The sequence below is a fragment of the Choloepus didactylus genome, chromosome 5 (genome assembly GCF_015220235.1).
Source record: "Choloepus didactylus isolate mChoDid1 chromosome 5, mChoDid1.pri, whole genome shotgun sequence".
Lineage (NCBI taxonomy): Eukaryota > Metazoa > Chordata > Mammalia > Pilosa > Megalonychidae > Choloepus > Choloepus didactylus.
The window spans coordinates 149,712,220-149,735,668 of NC_051311.1; the positions used below are offsets into that span (position 1 = coordinate 149,712,220).

General features: G+C 35.3%; 1 protein-coding gene and 1 pseudogene across 1 annotated transcript in view; both read left to right on the top strand.

Moving 5' to 3' along the window:
• Window positions 1-23,449, top strand: part of RALA (RAS like proto-oncogene A) — a 73,088-nt gene that overhangs the window by 14,910 nt on the left and 34,729 nt on the right. The gene's annotated exons all lie outside the window — the stretch shown is intronic.
• Window positions 16,051-16,144, top strand: LOC119535598 (annotated as a pseudogene).

The window sequence follows — 23,449 nt, forward strand, 5'->3', positions numbered from 1 at the left end:
AATACTTCCTTACGTTTTCCTAGCTTCTGGTGGTTTGCCAGCCATCCTGAGGCTTCAGTCTCTGCCTCAGTCATCGTGACTGAGTCAGACAGCTTGGTGTTGCCCTGTGTCTCTGTGTCTGACTCTCCCCTTCTTATAGAGGAGGACTCCAGCAAATTGGATTAGGGCCCACCCTGCTCCCGTTTGACCTCATGTTAACCAGTCACATCTTCAAAGATTATATTTCCAAATAGGGTCACATTCATGGGACCGGGGTTTAGGACTTGAGCATACCTTTTTGGAGGACACAACTCAACCCATAACAGTCACCTGGTATATTCTTCCATCCTTTACAAAAATCCTCTCAAAACCATTCGGCCCCCAGCCACTGCGTAAACACTTGTAGTGATATTGTGGCACTCTCCTTTTCCTTTATTTTTGAGTAAGTTTAAATTAAAAAGCTCCTTCTAGTTTTAAACTGAAGTCTTTTGTCCTGTGACTTCTTTTTTTTTTTTTTTTTTTTTTCTGGTTTTACTTTCTTGAGCAGCACCTCCAATTCAAATACTAAAAATGTTTTTGAAAACTTGTTCACCAGTGCCTCTGTTGACAGAATTAAGAATAGTCATTTTGCATATACTTTTCTTAAAGTTATTGAAGATGGCAGTCATACCATTCTCCTGCCAGCTTCCCAAGTTATCTGCCTCATCAGGCCACACATCCATAAGTTCTTCAGTTTACTTTTTAATCATCCTGATCACAAGCTTCTAAAAATAATACAGTAACACTCACTTATCTGGAGCACAAATGGTAAGATTTAAATATGAAACACACTTGAGGGTTGGGGAAATTACCAGAATCTATAGTTTTCGTTCTGTGGCTGGACCCTAGGCTAAACAATTTCAGATTCATTAATTCCATTTATTCATCCAAACACAGTCCGTTGAGGTAGATGAGGATTCTTAAGGCTGCACCATTTAGAATCCAGAAGTAAAGTTTAAAAACAAACAAACAGCACCACAAATATAGATAGGTGCTTGCATGATGTATTTTCAAGGTATGACACTGGCACAGAGAGTTGACAGCAGAAGGGTATATAGGAAAAATCTACATATTGCATGCTTGGGACTATAAGTAATAGGAATACCATACCAGTATTACACAAATACTAGGGACAAATAATTAAGGGCTGACAAGAGCTACAAAATGTTTTGGGTCATGAGAATTGTTTAAAATGGAGAGTGATCAGGATTGTACAACTAAGTGATGATAATGTGAGATATAGATGGATTATTGTGGATATAACATATGCTACATGAGCTTAGGAAACCCCTACTTTATAAGTCAGGCCCTCGATATTGAGGCTTGCTTGGGTGAAATTTATGGTTATAAGGGGAGGCTAAGCCCACCAATAATTATGCCTAGGAGTCACCTCCAGAGAACCTCTTTTGTTGCTCAAATGTGGTCTTTCTAAGCCTGACTTTGCAAATAAATTCATCACCCTCCCCCACAACGTGGGACAGGACCCCCAAGATGAATAAGCCTTCTTGGCAATGAGGAACATGGATTTCGGGAATGAGCCTGACCCTAGCATGGAGGGGTTGAAAATGCCTTTTTGACCAAAAGGGGGAAAAGAAAGGCAACAAATTAAGGTTTTAGTGGCTAATAGAATTCAGAGAGAGTCAAGAGGCTGTCCTGGAGGTTACTCCTATACTACCCTAGAAATGCCAAATGGTCACAGTATGATAAGCCCGAGTCAACAGTAGTCCCGAAAACCTTAAAGAATACCCGGCTCCCTATCTGATACTCTATAAAAGTTTCACTCACTAAGTTTATTCTTCAGAAACTTAAATCCTTCAGAGTGCTCCTATGCCAGCTAAGTCCCAAAACCCAGAGGCAGTAGCCGCTTCAAGAATATCAACTTGATGTGTCCCCTTTGCTCATAAAGTTGACACCCTTTTCAACATGAACAGGTTAGTGTGGTCACTGCCTAGACATCCCTGAAGATCAGGAAAGTGATTAAAGTAGAGGAAGGGGTAGCAACAGACAAGATGGAATTTAACTAAGGGTTATAAATATTGAATATATAATTTTCTTTTTCTTATTTGCTAGGGTATTAGAATAGCTAGAAGGAAAGAATTGAAATGGTGAAACTGTGACCCATAGCATCCTTTGAAATTTGTTCTATAGCTACTTGTTAAATTGTAATTTGAAAGCTATACTTGTATGTATATTTCACAATAAGGAAATAACTGAAAGTGTGGTACTATAACTCATAACAACTTTGGACATTTCCTATATATCTACTATATATCTACTTGTTGTTAAATCATACGGCAGGGACGGCGGGGACCCGGCTATCCGAGGTCAACCAAGGCTCCGCGGCGCTGCCGTATCGTTCCGCCTGGGCGGGATTCTGACTTAGAGGCGTTCAGTCATAATCCCACAGATGGTAGCTTCACCCCATTGGCTCCTCAGCCAAGCACATACACCAAATGTCTGAACCTGCGGTTCCTCTCGTACTGAGCAGGATTACCATGGCAACAACACATCATCAGTAGGGTAAAACTTGCTCATGCCAAGGATAAACAGCAGCAGGTTTCCTTTTTGTACCATGTTTTTTGTTAATGTTAGTAATCCTATTTTGTAAAATCTGTGTCATGGTGTGGGAGGTAGGATAGAAGGGTTTAGAAAGAAGCACTCCATTTTAAGGCAGTCATATTAAACTAATTTTAAGATGAAAGTTGTTACTAATGTTTGTTTTCTTCAGTCCAAAACTGGGACGCATTGGCAGTTGTGGTTCATATATAATAAAACATGAAATATCAATTAGAAAATGAAAGGTTAAATAAGCTATTTTAAAATGTAAGATTTTATTTTTAATGGTATAAAATATTTTGTTTGTACTAAAACATTGCTTAGTGAGAGCAGGGTAGTTGAATGTGCTTTATTATAACTTTTGAAAGTCTTGGTTCATCCATATAGCAAATAATGATCTAGGTCCTCTTCCAGATGCTGGGGATACAGTAGAGCATAAAGTAGACAAAAATCCCTGCTTGCAGTGAGTCTTTTTTCCTGGTAAAGGTTTACACCTTGTGATATGGTGATTCAAAGGTATTTTTTTAGGTACAGTCTGTTTTATATTTGCTTTTAATGGCTGTCATAATTGAGATAGATGCCTATATGTAGATCAAAGATATATATAGAACAAAATGGAATAATTAACTGGGTTTCCTTAACAATGAGCCTCAATTTTCAATGTCATTCAACAATGAACAGAATTTTAATGAAATTTGTCTTGCTAATTTCCATTTTCTCTGACATCAGTCAGTTCTTCCAGAATCATCAAAATGTATTCCCCCCCTTTTTTTTCTGTATTTTTAATAAATGTGTTTAAAATCCAGTGAAATTGTAGATTTTAACAGGTTAGAAATCTATTTCCAAACTGGTATTTAGGTAAGAGTCTTATAAAGGGTATACAAATGTGTAAAGGACACATTTACATTTTTTTTGGATAACAGAAGTTTTCCACCTTTTGATCTGCCCTGATACCACAGTCTTAATTAATATCGCTTTATAGTAAGTTTTGTTATTCAATAAAGGAGGGGCTAGCAAACCTTTTTTTTTATCATAATGTTACTGCCTTTTCTCTCTCTTTTTAAAATGTTTTATTTTGAAATAACTTCAAATTTACAGAGAAGTTACAAGGATATTATGAAGATCTCTTTTATACCCATTACCCAAATTCATCAATGTTTAATGTGTACACAATATTATTTTTCCTCCTGGACCTTTTAGGAATAGTTTGTTTACATCATGTCCCTTAATCTCTCTCTCTCTGTTTTTTTTATAGCAGTGTTAGAAATTACTCAGTTAACACAAGATAATAACTACAATAACAATAAATCCACTCTTGTCAGTGGTTACAATTCCCCCTCATTTTTGTTAATTCCTCAGTCTTGAGGGATTGGGACAGTGACCACTCTGGCTGCTTCAGGCTAAAGAGGGACGTAGATATTGTTTTGTTTGCAGTTGAAGATGCTCTTTGCTTTCAGGATGGATCTGATCCATCATCATCATTTTGTTAATTGTCTGTGACAGTCCCAAAAACTGGAGAATTGGAGTTGACTGCATACCTGCTGGATTTCAAGGCTGCACCAGTACAGAAACAATCCGGAGGCTTTCTTCTCTGAGAAATAAACTTAACAAGTAAATTGAAAATTGTAGGTTCAAAAAAAAGTAGAAGAATCATGATTTGAGATTTATAGGTGACTATAATTATGTTATATTGGGGAGATATCTTTAATATTTCCTCCTTTTGATCAAGATTTTTCTCCAAATGCATCACTAATTAATGGTTGGTAATGATCTCTTTTGGCACCAGGGAGGCTCATCCCTGGAAGTCTTGTCCCATGTAGGATGGAAGATAGTGAGTTTATTTGCAGAGTTTGGCTTAGAGAGAGGCCGCGCGTGAGCAACAAGGAGGTTTTCGGGGGGTGACTCTTAGGCATTAATTATAATTAGGCTCATTTTTGTTCTTATAGAAATAAGGTTCATAGGTGTAAGCTTTAAGATCAAGGGCTTATATTAGCATATTTTACCATATTTTCCTTTTTACTCCCAGAGCTTTGGGCCATATTACTTGTGAAAGTAGCAGGGATTCCCCATGTGGGGTGTTTAATAGATTTTTAGCTACTATTAGGGCAGTAGCCTTATGACAAGGAAAATCCTCTGTCTATCCAGAAAACAGACTTATAACAAGGACACATTTATATTGCATACAAGTATGTAGCTATATAAAATTCAAAATGTCCAAAAGGGCCCTGTCAATTGAGACACCTGACCTGTCAATTGAGACACCTAGTCTTCTATGTAAAGTTCTTTGTGGGATAAAGGGACATTCCCACCTTTACATTCTTACCAGGGTTATGTTAATTGACAGGTAGAACATAATTTATATACTTGCCTTGCTTCTTGTGAAAAGTTGTTTTTGTTTTTTATTTTTGCTGAAGATGACACTTTGACCTGTAGTTGACTGCATGTACTTTCAGAGAAGCATAAATCTTTTCTTAAAGGGCAAATAGTAAATATTTTAGGCTTTGCAGACAATATGATCTTTGACTTGACTACTCAACTCAGTTGTTATAACCAGAAAGCAGCCATAAACAATATGTAAACAATTAGATGTGGCTGTGTTCCAATAAAACTTTTATAGAAATATGCATCCTAGTTTGCCCATCCCTGCATACCTTGATCCTGTTCTTCAAGATTGTCTTAGATGTTCTTGACTTTAGCATTTTCATACAGGCTTTAAAACCAGATTACGAATTTCCACCAACACAAAAAAAAACCCTGCTGGTATTTTTATTGGAATTTCATTGGATCTACACAGACATTTGGAGAAGATTGACATTTTTACAGTATTGAGTGTTCCAATCTGTAAATATGACCTAAGACATAAGTTAGATATTCTCTAAATTTTTTCAGCAATGCCTTATAGTTTTCTATGTAAAGTTCTTTGTGGGATCCATCCTTCAAGATGCCCACTCATTAGCTTTGCCTCTTGGTATTCACACCCTTGTGTAGTCCCCCTTTCTTATTGAATAGAGCTGACCTGTGTAACCAGTAGGTATTGGGGAAATGATGTTGTATAACTTCCAAGGTTAGGTCATAAAAGACATTGGGGCTCTTCTTTGCTCTCTTGGATCACTCACTCTGGAGGAAGCCAGCTGTTACGTTACGAGGACATTCAAGCAGCCCAACAGAGAGGACCAAATGATGAAGAACTGAGGCCTTCTTCCAGTAGGCACGTGAGCGAGCCATCTTGAAAGCAGATCCTCCAGCTCCATTCAAGCCTTCAGATGCCTGCAGCCTCAGCCAACAGCTTGACTGCAACCTAGTGAGAGTTCCTGAACTAGAATCTCTTAACCAAGCTGATCAAACTGAAAGATAATAAATGTTTACTTTTTTGAAGCTGTTTTAATTGGAATATAGAATGTAAGCTTTATATTAACGTTAAATTTCTTGAACTCGATAACTGTACTTTAGAATTTATATAGTGAATATCTTTGTTCATAGGAAATGGAAATGGAAATATTATGTATTGAAGGAGTATGATGTGGCAACCAGCTCTCAAATGTTCAGAAAATGGATGGATGGATGGATGAGATGGGATGGGATAGAAGGGAAGGGAAGGCAGGGCAGGGAAGGCAAAGCTGGCAAAAATTGATGAATCTGGGTATCTGGGGGCAGGAAATGTTGGAGTTCTCTGGGTGGGGTTTGTATTATCTTTGCAACTGTCTTGTAAGTTTGAAATTATTTCAAAATAAAAAGTTTAAAAAATTAAACTAAGTTTTGGACAAGTTTTATTACACAATAGGTAACAAATACACTCATGTACATATTTCATTAGATTTAAAATTTTTCATTTTATATAATTCTGTATAATTACTTTGATTGTATAGAAATACAGTTGAATCTTGTCAGTTCTCCGTATTTCCAGCAATTTTGCGAAGTTCACTTATTAATTTTGAAACTTTGATTCTTTTGGAATGTTGGCTATGAATAATCTTAGTTTTGCTTCTGCCTTCCCAATTCTTTGCCTTTTATTTCTTTCTCACCTTTGGCACTGACTAGAATCTACAGGGCATTATTGACAAGAAGTGATGACTGAACATTCTTGTCTTGTACCTTATCTCATGGAGGAAACACTTAATATTTCACCTGTAAGGTTTTTAAAATACCATTTATCAATTTAAGGAAGTTTTCTTTCCTTTCTAGTTTGCTGAAAATTTTCTTAACATTCAGTGTTGAATTTTACCTGATGTATTTTTTGCATCTGTTGAGATGTTTATATTCTTTCTTTCCATTTGTTGTACTATTGTGGTGAATTACACTGATTTGTGAATGTATAAACCAACTTTGTATTCTTCAGACAAATCCAATTGAATCATGATGTGTTATCTTTTTTTAAATTTGTCATTGGATTTGTTCTACTATTTTTAATATTTATATGTCTGTGTTCATGAGAGATTGACCTATAATTTTGTCTCTTGTCCTTTTCTAGTTTTCATATAAAGATTATGTTGGTGTAATAAAATGAGTTGGGATGTGGTCCCTTTTTTCTCTGTATTTTAAAGGTCTTATTTTTATAAAACTTAACCATGTTAGTGACATCATAATATTTTGGGCATCTCTGGTTTCAGTTTTATCTTGAAAACTAGGAAATATGCAGGGAATGAATTTCATATGTGCTACCTCCACATGCTTACATAGTCTTTTCATGGAACATTTTTGTTCATGAAAGAAGTAATTTACTATGGAAGATAATCTGCTCTGGTACCTGTTTCTTTTTAGCAGGTAACAAAAAAGCAGTTCCTGTGCCTTACATTATTCTAGCGTCTAGCAAATATTTTAGCTGACATGTTAGACACAGCTGTACTTTCATTCACCTGTAAAAGAATCTTTAACATTGCATAGTTTGTTCTTGTTTCTTAAAACCCATGTTTTCCAGCAGTATTTGTTGAGAGTGGAATGCATTTTAATTTTGCCTTTTATTTTCTGCCTATCATAATTTTAGCAATTTTTATCATGGCAGGAAGAAAAGGTATTTGTGGAAATTAAATTGTCATTGTCTCTTTAATCTCTCTCTTTTTATTTTAATTGTGGAAGGGTCCTTAGGCTTTTATTGGGTCAAAAAGGGGAGTGGGATATTCACATTCTCAGTTAATTTGGTGGAATAGTTTAATCATCATAAACCTGTTGAGTTGATTATAAAAACATAGCAATTCTAGTGTCCCTTAAACTCTTAGACCAATACCTGTATAAGGCGAGAAGCAAGAAAAGCTTTCTAAGCTTTGTGGAGATTTTGCCACTTGCTATTGGGATTTTAATAAATGAGTATACTGTCAGGAGATTTAATTTTTTCATAGTTAAATATTATATAACAATTACATGGTTGTATTAATTTTTTAAAAAAAAATTAGGTGGCATGTTATCACATCTGAACAGAATTATCTCGGGCAATCCATTTTATTTTTTCAGGGGCTTTTTTGAGCATTAGTAACATTAAAGCTAACTCAACTTCTGAGACCAGTGTTTAATTTGCCCATAATGCATAATGCATTGTAATTGCAGGTAATACAACATAGCATTATCAGATGTGAGAGCAATCTGACTCATCTCCTTTGCTGGCTTTCCTTTCCCTGCTAATCTCCTCAATCAGTAATTCTTAACTGGGGTTCATATTCCTCCTGGAGGGAGGAATGTTTTGGAATTTTGCCAATGCTCATTAAATTTTATCAAAGTCATTTTGTAGAGTTTAATTTCTTTTTCAAATTTGTATGTATGTACTAGCTATTTGCTAGATACTGTGATAGATGGGCTGGAATTACAAAACTGAAAAAGATCTCTGTGATAGAAAACCTCCCAATAATTAATGCGGTGAGAAGCACTGATAGAATTGTATCCAGAAAGCTGTGGAACCACTGAAAGAATTATCGACTTAAGCCTGGAGAGTGATTGGAAGGCAAGGAAAACTTAATAGAAGAGATTCTGTTTAAACAACTCTTTACCTTATGTACACGTCACCCTATTGGGCAAAAAATGTTTTAATGGAAAATGTTTTGATCAAGTTGCATGGACAAGAATTTAATTGTTTCTTTCCCCATTGATTAATGATATTAAATATGTATTGAATTTTTCATCTTGGAAATAGTTAAAATGTATATTTTTAATTAATCATCTCAGTCTCTCCTCACCCTCTCCTCCTTTCTCAGAATTCTTTAATGGGAGCTCATAGTTAGTTCATTCCATTTTAACAGTAGTAAGTAATCAAAAGATACTTCTAGTGAACCAGACTCTACCTCTTTTTGGCTTTTCTTCCGTAATCTTAGTTTTAAATTGTAAAAATTATCTCCCAGTCTGTGATTTATCCTGTTTTTTTCTTAACAGTGTGTTTTGAAGAGCAGAAGTTTTAAATTTGATAAAATCCAGTTTATCAATTTGTTCTTTTAAGGATTTTGCTTTTGGAGTTGTATCTGAGAAATTATTGCCTCACCCAGGGTCACAAAGATTTCCTCGATTGCTTTCTTCTAGAATTTTTATGGTTTTAAGTTATACATTTAGGAATGATCCATTTTGAGTTAGTTATGGTACAAGGTATGGCTTGAAGTTCATTTTTTTTGCATATGAATATCCAACTGTTCCAACACTATTTGTGTTGCCTTTGCACTTTGTCAACAGGTATCAAAAAGTGGAAACAATCCAAAGTCCATCAACAGGAATGGATAAACAAACTGTAGTATATCCATACAATGGAATACTACTACACCACTACAATGTGGTGAGAAGCACTATGAGGAAATGAGCTACAGATCCAAGCTGTAATAGGGAGGAATCTCAAAATAATTATACAGAATGAAAGAAGCCAGATAAAACAGTACATATTACATAATTCCATTTCTAGAAAACCCTAGAAAATGCTAACTAATCTGTAATTGCAGAAAGCAGATTTAGCTGTTTGGGGAGGAGAGGTGGCAGCAGAAGGGAGAGATTACAATAGGGTAAACTTTTAAAATATGTGCAGTTTATTATAGGTCATACCTAAATAAAGCTGTTAAAAATAAAATTCTAAAAATTATATAGAAAAACACAGTAGTCAGATAATCTTTTAAAAATTATTAACTTTTCCAGTTCCTTAATCTTTTTTTCATACTGTAACTACACTTTATTCCTATTTAAATATGGTATGTGGATCTGAACATAGCACTTGGAAAATGTGATCGTTGTGAACCCACCCTCAGGCATATCTTTTATTTCTTTATTAAAGACATTATTTCATGCCAGTCCCTACAAGGTCTGTCAGCCTTCTTTACTTATCATTGTTCAACTACCTACAAATCCATTTTGCTTGTTAGTATTTAACCCAGACTTCTCCAGATTGTCCACAAATATTTCATTGACAGAAATTGCAAAATGCTTCAGGGTCAAGGTTTATGAGGTTTATGGGAAAAGAAGTAAAAAATAAAATGAGCAGGTGCAGTTCATATAGGTGTCTTGAAGGCAATATGAAGAAATTTAGATTTTTTTAACCTAAGAGCAATAAGGAGTCTATGAAGAATTTTAAATAAGCCACATCAAATTAATTTCACTTTTTATTGTGATAGATTGAGCATACCTAAAATGGCTGGCCATATTAATCTCAGTATAAGGGACTTTGTGTCATTCCCCTTGGTATTTGAAAGTATAGTTTTGGGGGGAGGCAGGATCAAAATCCCTATTTCTGATGTCTTAAGTTTTTTCTTATGCTTTGTACATTATAATTGCATCCTGTCCACTGAACATAACTGCCAGTTCAAAATGCAGAATTGCCTGAGTGTCCTTGCTTCTGACTATTTCTTAGGTATTATGGGAGTGACAACCATATTTAGGCCTAAGAATTTAGTCTACTAGAATTAAACAAATACAGGCCTCATCTACCCATGCTTGCTAATTCTTAATTAAAATCTTATAAAAAAATTATGCAAGAACTTTAATTTTTATTTTTCTTCCTTTTGAACCTTTAGAGTCAAGGTTCACTAATTTGAGATTAGTTATGATTCACTGTGAGAACACTACTGATTCTTGACAGCAACAAGAACCCAGAAGGAAAAAAAAGATGATTAATGAGCAGCATCCAATTAGCTGGCAGCCAGAATGCTATGTTGTTAGAGTATTGTGAGAAAAAAAGTCTCTTTGTTTTTATACAACACCTGTCACTGTGCAGCCAAGACCATTTTTTGAGCACCTGGCATAACATGAAACTACTAGGTCACATTGAGGCCAAACCAGCAGGAAGTTAATTAAACTCATACTTAAATTCAGTCCTCCTGAATGATGGATTGGTCAATGTGGAAGCCCATAAGTGAGTACGAGTTACTATGTAATACATAAAACCAACATGCTCAGCCTTGGGTTGGAGTGAGAGAATGAGGGTAAGGGAAAGTTGTGTCAAAAATCAATCATTTGTGATTTCACATCTGATCTGACTACACTGGCATAGATAGATACATAGAATTTGCTAGATCCTACTATCCTGGGTCAGTTCCAGTTTTAACTCCCACAACTTTCTGTGGAACTTCTTGCAAATATCTTGACTCTTATGAGCCCTTATTTCCTCATATGAAAAATGAGGGAATTGGATTAGAAGCGATCTTAAGGCTTCCTTCTGTGGTTCTTAAGTGATTCTGAGAACTCACATTATACTTACTTGATTTAAAAAATATATTTTAGTCAAACTTCTAGCTAAAAATGAAAGCAACTTATGCTCAGATGTGGCCCTCTCTCTCTAGCTAAGCCAACTTGAAAGGTAAAATCACTGCGCTTCCTCCTACGTGGGATCAGACACCTAGGGGAGTGAATTTCCCTGGCAACATGGAATATGACTCCTGGGGAGGAATGTAGACCCGGCATCGTGGGATGGAGAATATCTTCTTGACCAAAAGGGGGAAATGAAAGGAAATGAAATAAGCTTCAGTGGCAGAGAGATTCCAAAAGGAGCCGAGAGGTCACTCTGGTGGGCACTCTTGCGCACATTATAGACAACCCTTTTTAGGTTCTAATGAATTGGGGTAGCTAGCGGTAGATACCTGAAACTATCAAACTACAACCCAGAACCCATGAATCTCGAAGACGATTGTATAAAAATGTAGCTTATGAGGGGGGACAATGGGATTGGGAAAGCCATAAGGACCACACTCCACTTTGTCTAGTTTATGGATGGATGAGTAGAAAAATGGGGGAAGGAAACAAATAAACAGACAGACAGAGGCACCCAGTGTTCTTTTTTGCTTTAATTGCTGTTTTTCACTTTAATTATTATTCTTGTTATTTTTGTGTGTGTGGTAACGGAGGTGTCAGGGATTGATTTTGGTGATGAATGTACAACTATGTAATGGTACTGTAAACAATCGAATATATGATTTGTTTTATATGACTGCGTGGTATGTGAATATATCTCAATAAAATGAATATAAAAAAAGCAACTTACTAGAATCATATCACATGAGAAGTGGGAAGAAATACTAGTGCTGAAGGATATTATATTGCATGAGGTCTCCATGAAAATTCCACTTTCTTTGGGGCCTGGACCCTCCAAACAAATATTATCCTTATGGTCGTCAGACTGTCCTCTTTATTATTTAAAGCCTATAAGCCTTAAATTATAATGAGATGATGGAACTTTGCTTCCAACTACTAATTTTAATTTTAAATGTATGATTTTTAAGTATGATTGACTTTTTTTTTTTTTTTGAACTGACAGAACAGTTTTATTTCAATCATTTAACATTTGTATGGTATTCAATTTTAAGAGACTTTGAAATGCTTTACACTAAAAACTGTTTTCCTTTCAACAGATTAGGAACTGAATCTGAGTTGGCAGAATTCTCAAATTACAGTTAATGAGAAGTAGAATCCTAAAATCCGATTCCAAATTCCCCCTTGGACCTAATAACACAAGGGAAAGTGCTTATTCATTTTTATGTTGCCCAAGTGTGGGAGCCATAATCTCAATTTATTAACTTTAGGTAGCAATATGATAAATAGGAAAGTCCCATATTACAGGAATAAGAAGACTGACTAGACTATTTACATCAGTGTTGAAGAAAACTGACAACAAGAACAGGCCAATGGTCAAACAGCCAACACAATCAGTTGACAAATGCTGCTGAAAGGTCAATATATGGAGAACATCATTTTCCATGTAATGTCTTGGCTTTTTTGTTTGAAACGTAAAGGCAGATTGACAACATAAGCCCTATTAACCATATATCTATCTAGTTTCCAACACAATCAGTTGACAAATGCTGCTGAAAGGTCAATATATGGAGAACATCATTTTCCATGTAATGTCTTGGCTTTTTTGTTTGAAACGTAAAGGCAGATTGACAACATAAGCCCTATTAACCATATATCTATTTAGTTTATACTTCCTTCCGAAATTAAAAATTTGAATGGAACATACATTATTCATATATTAATAGCTCATGCAACACTAGTTTTCTGTTGAAGTTTAAGAAATCAAGCTGGCATCAGATTTAGGTAAATGTTAGAAGTGATATCACTGGGCACTGTCTAATCAGTCAGTCATGACTATAAGTTAAAACTGGGTGATTATTTCCAAGTACAAACTATAGATAAAATCTAAAAGGCCACATGTTAAAGAGAACCAACTTCAGTTCTGGCATTACTACTGAAGAACAAGATCTTCTATGGGTCATTTCATACAAGGATGATCGGAAAAATCAATTTGCATGATCTTAGATCCCATCTAAGACTCTTTGAGGATCATTTCATACCGACTAGAAGGCAGGGGAAATACAATTTGAGAAATCAAATGTTATGGCCCCTGACACGTACTAGGATGAGCTCGCCAGCAGGCAGCCAAAGCAGTGCCTTCACTCCTGATGACTTAAAGTTAGAACAAAATTTGATAAAATTTGATTTACTTGTACATGGGCCATCTGTGCAGCCTGTGATACCTGAACATTCCTGTTGAGCCATGTCTGTACCCAATAAGCCCCATAAAAGAGAGGACACTCACACACACTCTCCCTGTGACCTAGACTGATAGGACATACATTCTACCCCATAGTCTTGCTGTTAGATGTGTTGGAAATGACTGCGAAAGGGTTGTCCCTTCCCTGTCCACATAGACAATTGCTACATGCAGGATTTGACTTAATGTTTTCCTGTTTCTTCCATTTCTAAGCATCCATGGATGGATCAATCCATTGATAGCTCTTTGATAAAGATCACTCCCTTACTCATGAAAAGGCAAAACTATATTTGATCTTTATCCCAGAAATGACGTGATTTGCACTGAGGCATACCTGATTCAGCCTTGCTTCTCTTTCAACTGCGTCTCCATCTCCCTCACCTCCCCATATAAAGTCTAGGTATATTTTTGCCCACTTATTATCAAAACTTTCAACAACAGGTATAAAGAGCTTAATAAAAGTGCCTGGTTCAAAGAAGTACATTTAGTAGATATTAGCTGTTTTTAGTCCCTGGCCTCTTTCTGTTAGGTGCACCGTATGAAATTGCTGCTTTTGTATGTAAAAACAGATCTCATATTGGCAGTTTCATATGATAAAACTTTATAGATATACTCTTAACAGTAGTTCTTAACCAGGAATGTAAATTACAATTGCCTAAGTACCTTTTTTTCCAAAAGTAATTTTATCAAGATACATTCACACACCATACAGTCCATTCAAAGTATACAGTCAGTGGTTCACAGTATCATCAAATATTTGTGTATTCATCACCATGATCATTTTTGGAACATTTGCATTACTCCAGAAAAAGAAATAAAAAGAAAAAAGACCCCAAACATCCCATGCCCCTTTAACCCTCCCTCTTATTGATCACTAGTATTGCCTAGGTACCTCTTTACAAACTATATATACTGTCCCCATGCTACACCAGTAATATGGTTCTTGGGTGAGTGTATTTTGAAAAGAGCTCTGCAGATGATTATGATTCATGCTTCTGGTTAAAAACACTGCAAGAGAATCTTCCTCTTAGGTTATTTTTCTTTTAATGCAAGTTATTTTATATAGACCTGTATGTTTGTTTGTTTACATTTTTTATTGTGAAATATAACATATGCAGAAAACTGATAACTTTTAAAGTATGATTTAAAAAGTGATACACAGACCTGTATGTTTTTGATGTATTCTGTTCTCTGTTGATGAGCTGGAATTTCAATTTTATGACTCCATAAATTATTATTAGTTTTAATTTTTAAGTTATGATCAAATCTCAAATTAAGGTTTATCACTACTTAACCTTTAAGGAAAGAAATCTAGGTGCTGCAAGGTGTTTTGACTTTCAGGGAATTTCCAAATCTTATTTTTTCTCCCAGTTGTAACTTCACATTATCTTTCATGTACTTTAAACTTTGTACTTTTCAAATATATTTTTGCCTTTTTATGAGAAAGGGAGTTAACACTGGTAAGCAGGCTATAATCCTGTATTAACTTACCTTGATGACTCCCAATTTAGCTTTCCTACATGATTCATATTATTAACCAGTGTTTTGAAATCTCTGGGTAAGTGGACTCTAGATAATCCTAAAATTAAGAGCAAAATTTTTCCCTTTTTTTCCTTTGTAACTATAGAAAAGAATATTAAAATCCAGGAAAGAAGGTCTGGGTTTCTTTTACCTCCCACTATCATACCCTAATTTTGCATTTTCCTAAAAGTGAGGCATGCTTGCTTTAGTGGCTGTAAAAGTTTCAGAAACTTCTACAACTTCCAACAGCTTTCTGACACCAACTGCAAATATTGAAGTAACTAAATTCAGTAAATTCTGACTCTACCCAGAGTTAGGCCAGACTCCACAGGTTAATGGCAACGCTCTACATAATTGCTCTTCAGGAACCAGTTGCAAGACGGGCCACTCTCACTTTGGACAAACTGGCTACAAATTTGAGGGTTCCTACCACTTTCTCGGTTTCGGTAATTCTCTAGAATGACACACAGAACTCACCAAAAGCACTATACTTACAACTACAGTTTTATTAAAGTAAAAGGATACAAATAAAAAGCCAAAAGAAAAGACGTATAGGGTGAGGTCTGGGATTGTCTCAAACACAAGCTTCCATGTCCTCTCCACTTGGAGTCAGAAAGCATTACCCTCTGCACAGGGTTGTATCTTCCCAACTATGGAAGCTCATCTAAGCTTTAAGTGTCCCAAGTTTATATGGGTTTCATTATGTGGACATGATTGCTGGAACCAATGCCTACATGGTTGACTTAGTCTCCCTCCCCACTCCCAGAAGTCTGGGAGGTTGGGCTGTCAAGAATAGCTCCAAGCCCCAACCCCATATCATATGGTTAGCCTTTCTGATATGGTCAGCCCCCAACCCTAAGACTGCAGGTGGGTCTGGTCCCACCACATTACCCCATTGGCAGATGAGGTTTGGAGGGGCCACCATGAATAAACAAAAATACTCCTATTACTGGAAATTCTAAAATTATCTCCCCAGGACCTGGGGACAAAGACCAGGCAAGTTTTTATTTTGCTACAGTGTCATATATACTTTTTAAAAAAATTGGAATACAGAAAAGTTTAGCATGGCTCCTGTATAAGAATGACTCTCAAATTGTGAAGCATTTCATTAGAAATAAATAAAAGCATACATACACACACCTACATGGGGCAGCCTCTGGGGTTTAACTCAGAAGAATTTGCATCAGAAAGGAATATTGAATTTTATTTAGTGTCTTTTTCTTTTCCAGTGATTATGGCTTTTCTCAGTAGGACCTTTAATTAATGTGAATGCATTATGGCATTCTTAATATTAAGCTATTATTAAATTTCTGAGATAAAACCCACTTACCTTTAATGGATTGTTTATGGAATTTCTGTATTCATAAATGAGATAGTTACTGTAGTTTTTTGGGGGATATGATTATTGCTATTTTGGTACTACTGACTTCATACAATGATTTGGGTAGCTTTTCTGTGCTATCCATGTGAATTATCATTTCATGTTTAAATGAAATTGCCTCTAAAACTTTGTTTTCCATAGTGGTAGTGAAGTTTAGATGGTGGAGGTTTAGTGTTTAGATTTTGTTTTAGCCTGGCTCCACAGCAATAGCGTGACCTTGGACCTGCTTTTAAGTTCTATAACACTGAATTTTCTCACCTGTAAAATGTGGATAGTAATAATAAAGTTGTTTTGAGGGTTCCATGAGATAATCAAGTAGTTGAAAAAAGTGACTGACATACAGTAAGCACTCAATAAATGGAAATATTTATTTTCATTCATGGTTATTGTCCTATTCAGATGTTGTGATTTTTTTTATCCCCCTTTTTCTTTTTCCTCTTTTTCCTCCCAGCTTTTTTTTTCTTTTTTAATTGTGGAATATAACATATACATAAAAGTGATAACTTTCAAAATGCTATTTAGGAAGTTAGAGAGCAAATTAAATGTTATGGGTTACAGTTCCGCCATTTCAGTTCTTTCTGTCTAGCTATTCTAATACCATTACAGGTAAGAAAAAAAAAATAATATAAAGATTCAGTATTCGGAATCCTTTGTTAAAGTCTATCTTGTCTGTTGCTGCCCCTTCCTCTAGTTTAATTACTTTCCTGATCTTCAGGGATGTCTAGTCAGTGTCCACCCTAACTTGCTCATGTTGAAAAGGGTTATTGACATTATGGGAAAGGGGAACACATCTGGCTGATGTTCTCGAAGAGGCTGTTGCCTGTGGGTTTTGGAACTTAGCTGGCATAGGAGCACTCTTCTCCCAGCTTCTAAATCCTTGTGATTTGTTGAGTGCTTTATATAATAGTCATAAAAGAAGACAAAAAATTAAAAATATTAACAGTGGGTGATAGGACCACACAGGTTATTTTCCCTCTTGACTTACTTTCCAAATTATATATAATGGGCATGTTACTTTTATAATCAGCAAAGAATGTTGAGGGAGGGGGGAGCTAAAATCCTGGACTAGTCACTTGTTTATATACATATATAGAAGGGTGATGATCAATGCTACTCAACAGTTTTTTGGATAACCCTTGCAAATGAGCTTGTGGCAGAGAAATTTGCAATAGAGAACTTAATTGATAATCCTCAACTTGTTATTAAATATAATTTCAGCAAATATACTTTCTCTATTCATAGAGGGATTTTTTAATTTACTGTACATTTGTTGTGCCTTGCTTACACTGTAAGCATCTTTTTTTTTTTTTTTTTGAATTAGTAGCATATATTTATTTCCAGCCTGAATTTCTAATTACATCAGTACTAGAGTCAGTATGTCTTGGTACAGAAATGGCTGACAAGGAAGCCATGGCATTTCCCCCACTCTGTTGCACCAACTGCACACCTGTCCAGGGCTTCTGTACACCTGGGTTCCTATCACAATGCTGAGCCAGATCTTTCCGCTACTTCCCAGCACCTAGAGCAGAGCCTGGCCCACAGTTTATGCCCAAAGGATGTTCGGGCAGAGGAAGAGTGGGAGGTGTGGGATCCTTGGACCACATATTTTTAAAAACGTACAAAAGAAATGGGTGGGGGGTGGGGTGGGGGGTGGGATGACATAAAAGTAATTTGAAAACTCTAAAGGTGTGAATCACATGTAAGGTATTTTTATTAAGTCAGCTTGTTAATGTATCCCAGAAGAGACAGTGTCTGTGATATCTCCAAAAGTTGCTGTTTGTTACTGTTTGCTAATATTACTAAATTGACTTGTATGGAGGTCAAGCTAATTTCAGATTAGAGATCTGCTTGAATTTTGATGTCTTTAAAACGATTCCATTAAAATCTTGTGTAACATCTTATAGTACATACCAACAGGCTCATCTTGACCAAATGGCTCTGTGGTGGGTGCCATGTATATATATAGCAAGTCAGAATTTAAACTGCTTGCTGTTATTCTTGAAGAAGAATTGAATATTCAGCCACAGTTCCACTAACTAGAAACTCAGCAGGTGATGTGTAAATGAGCTCTAGTGAAGGTCAGTTGGCACTGAGAATCTCTTTTTGAGGTTGTAGTCAGTCCCTAGCTTTTAAATTCCTGGTGTATAAAAAAATAACCCCAGTGTTTAATTTCCAGGCCCATGACCCCCTTAACCAGATCCTGCACTGTGAAGAAACCTGTCTTTTATAGTCATTTCTACTCTTTATTATAGCAATAAAGACTACTGACTGACCTTTCTGTTCTCTCCCACCTGTGCCTCATTCCCACTACATTTTATACCAGATATGGCTAACCTTAAACTTTTTAAAAATTTTCTAATTCTTTGGTAGCCCATATTAGAAAATGACTTATTCTTGAAACTGGTACTAAAGAATAATTTTCCTTAAAACCTGGAATAATTTTAATTAGATGACTTTAGTTGAGGTTTTTCATAGTTTCTAAATTTAAAATATTTTTTGGTTCCAAATCAAGTTACCTCAAGATTTTAATTCCAGTTTAGAAAGTGAAAGTTAATAGACTAAATTCAAGAATCTAACTCCTCTGTATCCCCAACTCCCTGTGAAATGAAAGAAAAAAAATTTACAAGCAGAAATTTTTAAATCCATAACTGAGAAAGGGAACAGATGGAGTGACCATCAGCAAAGCAGAGACTTCCCAGATTCTAGGAGACAGAAGACAGACGGTTTTGATGGGTGAACCAGGGTGGAGGAAGCCCCAACCCATAAGGGAAGATTGTAAGTGGAATCTGTTCTTCCCTATAGAGTCTTGAAGAGACTTCAAGCTTCAGTCAGTAGAACAGAAAGCAGAAGAGATCACAGGACAGGTTATTAATTGAATTTGCTCCAGAGTGCTAACTGGATATCCTACCCCCACACCCAACCCATACAATGATGGTAACAGCAACATCACTTCCCATGCTAATTTTGGAAATATATTTAAAAAAAAAAAACAAAAAAAAACAAAACTATTTTGAACTCTCAGCTTTCAGAGGACTAGTTCTAATGAAGGTGTTAGTGACCCAGGGTAAACTCTCCTTATTTTGATATTGGGGGAAAGACTCAACTTGTCAACCTATTCCTGTCCATGAACTCTCAAGTAAAGCATGTCCATCAAAATGTCACATAAATATAGAGTCTGTTACCTCTCTTGTGGGAAGCAGATCTGTCCAACAATAGAGGAAACCTGCTGAAGTGGACTGAGAGAGCAAGGGAGAAGAAAGCCTAGCCAATTATAGCATGAAATTATATAAAATGTAGTAAGAGACATATTGTTGCCAGATGAGTAAAGGACATGAACTAACAATGCACAAAATAAATAAATACATGGAAAAAATATTCACTTTCTTTAAATAACCAAAGATATAATTAGAAATAGTAATGAGGTTATTTTCCCAATATATAATTAGCATATTTTTAAAAGAATATCAGTTGCTAATAGGAATAGTGTACACAATTGTACATGCTAGGTACACTTCACTTTTTTTTTTTTATTTTTTTTATTTTTTTTTTTAATTCAGTTTTATTGAAATACATTCACACATCATACAATCATCCATGATATGCAATCCACTGTCCACAGTATGATAACGTAGTTATGCATTCATCACCACAATCTATCTCTGAACATTTTCCTTACATCAGAAAGAACCAGAACAAGAATAAAAAATAAAAGTGAAAAAAAAAAACACCCAAATCATCCCCCCATCCCACCCCATTTGTCCTTTAGTTTTTATCCCCATTCCTCCACTCATCCATACACTAGATAAAGGGGGGGTACACTTCACTTTTGAAAAGCAGTTGGTTGGTATGCATAATGAACTTCAAGCAGTTCATTCATTCATTTCCATTTCTGAGACTCTGTCTTATGGAAAGCATTTTAAATGTAGAAATAGATAATTATTCATTATAATATTGATGAATTGAGAACAGTTCTAATGTCTTCTATTAGGGGATTTAGTAAGTAAATTGCTCTACGTCTACAGGATAAAATATTACATAGCTATTAAAAATTGAAGTTATGAAGGCCACAAAACAACATAGAAACGTGAGTGAGTTGTAAGTGGGAAGGGATGCAGAAGGGACAATTGTGTATTACAATTTAAATATACCACTCCCACTACCACATCTCTGCACTTGATTCCAAGATCCTTAAAGTCTGGGATCCTGACATGCTCATCTTTGTACTCACCCCTCCCAAAGCCTATCCCAGTACTGACTATCAATAAATATATGTTGACTCAAAAATAGACATAGGAAAAAAGACAGAAAGGAAATCCAAAAGCAAACTAACAATCTCAGGAGCTAACTTAGCAGGAACTAACTTACCAATGAAACATGCATTAAAAGTCTGACAGCATGTCTGGCAAGTCATGAAAATAAATTTTATTTTGCAGCTTAGGCAACATGTTAAGCCATTTTTAAGCAGTTTTCAATTACCGTACCCTTGCAACAGAATATTGCTTTCCTTAGTTCAGTCTTTGTTATAATTTTGCGTTCTTGGTTAGTAGGGTTTGGGTAATTGGAAAATATTAAGTTGTTACATTTCAAAAATAAAGCCTTAGGGATTTTCTGACTTTGAATATTGCTTGCTCACATACTTAAAATGAAGGAAGAACTTGTAAGAGTTTAGAGTGTCAGTTACTACTAATGTTATATTTCACTTAGGCTTCTTTCCGTCTTCTCTTTTTAATAACTAATGCCTAAGTGTGAGGCTTTACTTATAAATATTCAAAATGCAGTAGTCACTTAAAATTTGTCATAGATTTACTGGGGCACAAAAAGTATGAAACATTAAAGAAAAAATCATAAATCGGGCTTCATCAAAATTAAAAACTATTTACTCTTCAAAAAAACATGTTAAGAAAATGAGAAACAAGCCATAGACAGGGAGAAAATACTTTCAAAACATGTATCTATATCTGGTAAAGGATTTGATTCCAGAATATCTAAAACTCTTTCAACTCACTAAAAAGACAACCCAATTAAAAAGAAAAATGAGCAAAAGATTTCAACACCAAAGACATATGGATGGCAGATAACCACATGAAAAGAAACTCAATATGATTAGTCATTAGGGAAATGCATATTAAAACCATAATGAAATATTACTACACATCCATTAAAAGTCTGCAACAGTACCAGGATGTGGAGCAATTGGAAATCTCATACATTGTTAGTAGAAATGCAGAATGATAACTGCCACTTTGAAAAAACATTTAAACCATACTTACTGTACAGTCCTAGGTATTTATCTAAGAGAAATGAAAACATGTATGCACACAAAGACCTGTACATGAATGTTTACATCAGTTTTATTCATAAATTTAAAACTAAAAGCCCAAATAAATGTGAGTGGATAGATAGTCATATTTCTATATAATGGAATACTATCCAGCTATATCAAGGAATGCAACAAAGGACTTGACTAGACATTTCTCCAAAGAAAATATACAAATGGCCAATAAGCACATGAAAAGATGCTCAACATCATCTTGTATCAGAGAAACGTAAATCAAAACCACAATGAAATACTACCTGACACCCACCAGGATGGCTATTATTAAAAAATTGGAAAATAATGTGTTAGCAGGGATGTAGAAAAATTGGAACCTTTGAACATTGTTGGTGGGAATGTAATATGGTGCAGCTACTTTGGAAAAGAGTTTGGTGGTTCTTCCAAAAATTAAACATAAAATTACTATATGACCTGTCAATTCCACTTCTATATATATGGCCAAAAGAATTGAAAACAGGGACTCAACTAAGCACTTGTACACCAGTGTGCATAGCAGCATTATCCACATTAGCCAAAAGGTGGAAAAAACCCAAATGTCCATCAACAGATGTATGGATAAACAAAATGTGGTATATACATACAGTGGAATATTATTCTGCCATTAAAAATGGACTAACTATACACTTAAAGGGAGAATTTTTTTGTATGTAAGCCAACCAACCTGCTACAACATGGATGAACCTTGAAATTATAGTGAAGTAAGTCAAAAATAAAAGGACGAATGTGTAATTTCAGAAATAGGAAATATCTAGAATTAGCAATTTCATAGAGACAGAAAATAGATTAGAAGTTACCAGGGGCTGGGGAAAGGGAGAATAGGAGTTATTGCTAAATGGGTTCAGTGTTTCTGTTTAGGGTAATGAAAGGTTGTGGTGATGGCAGCACAATGTCATGAATGTAATTCATGCCACTGAATTGTACACTTAAAAATGGTTAAAATGAGAAATTTCATGTTGTATATATGTTACCACAATTTAAAAAGAGAGAGAATGCAACAATATGGATGTATCCCAAAAGACTTAACTAAGTGAACAAAACCAGACACAAAAGGCTATGTACATACAGTATGATCCATTTCTGTGACATTCTGGAAAAGGCAAGACAGTGGGGACAGAAATGAGATCAATGGCTGCCAGAGGATGGGTGTTGGGAGGAGATTTTGATGGCAAAGGGGCAAGAGGAACCTTTTTGGGGTGATGGAAATGTTCTACATCTTGATTGTGGTGATGGTTACATGACTATTTTCGTTTTTAAGAACTCATTAACTGAACACTTAAAATGTGAATGTATGTAAACCAACCTGCCGTTAAAAAGTTAAAGCCAGTTTTTAACACCAGCTACTATTCACAGATGTAAGGATAAAGAAAAGTCTAGAAGAAAGATCAGACTCCTATGTCAGGTCCTTTGTCTTTTGACTTAATGTTTGTTTTTTTAATCATGAATAAATTTTTAATTTTTATATATTAAAAATTGATAGACTTTTATTATCAGGGGTTTGTTCCTTTACCAATATAGTATCTTCCAGTCCCAAGAATAGGATCTGTCTTCATTTATTCAAATCACCCTTTATGTTACCTAAGTATCTTACACAGTCTTCGTTAATTTTAGTCTTAGTTATCTTCCCTTTGTCCTTTTGAGCGCTTTCTCTTTGTAAACTGGGTCTTGTTATTTGATAATAAATTTATTAATTTTTATATGT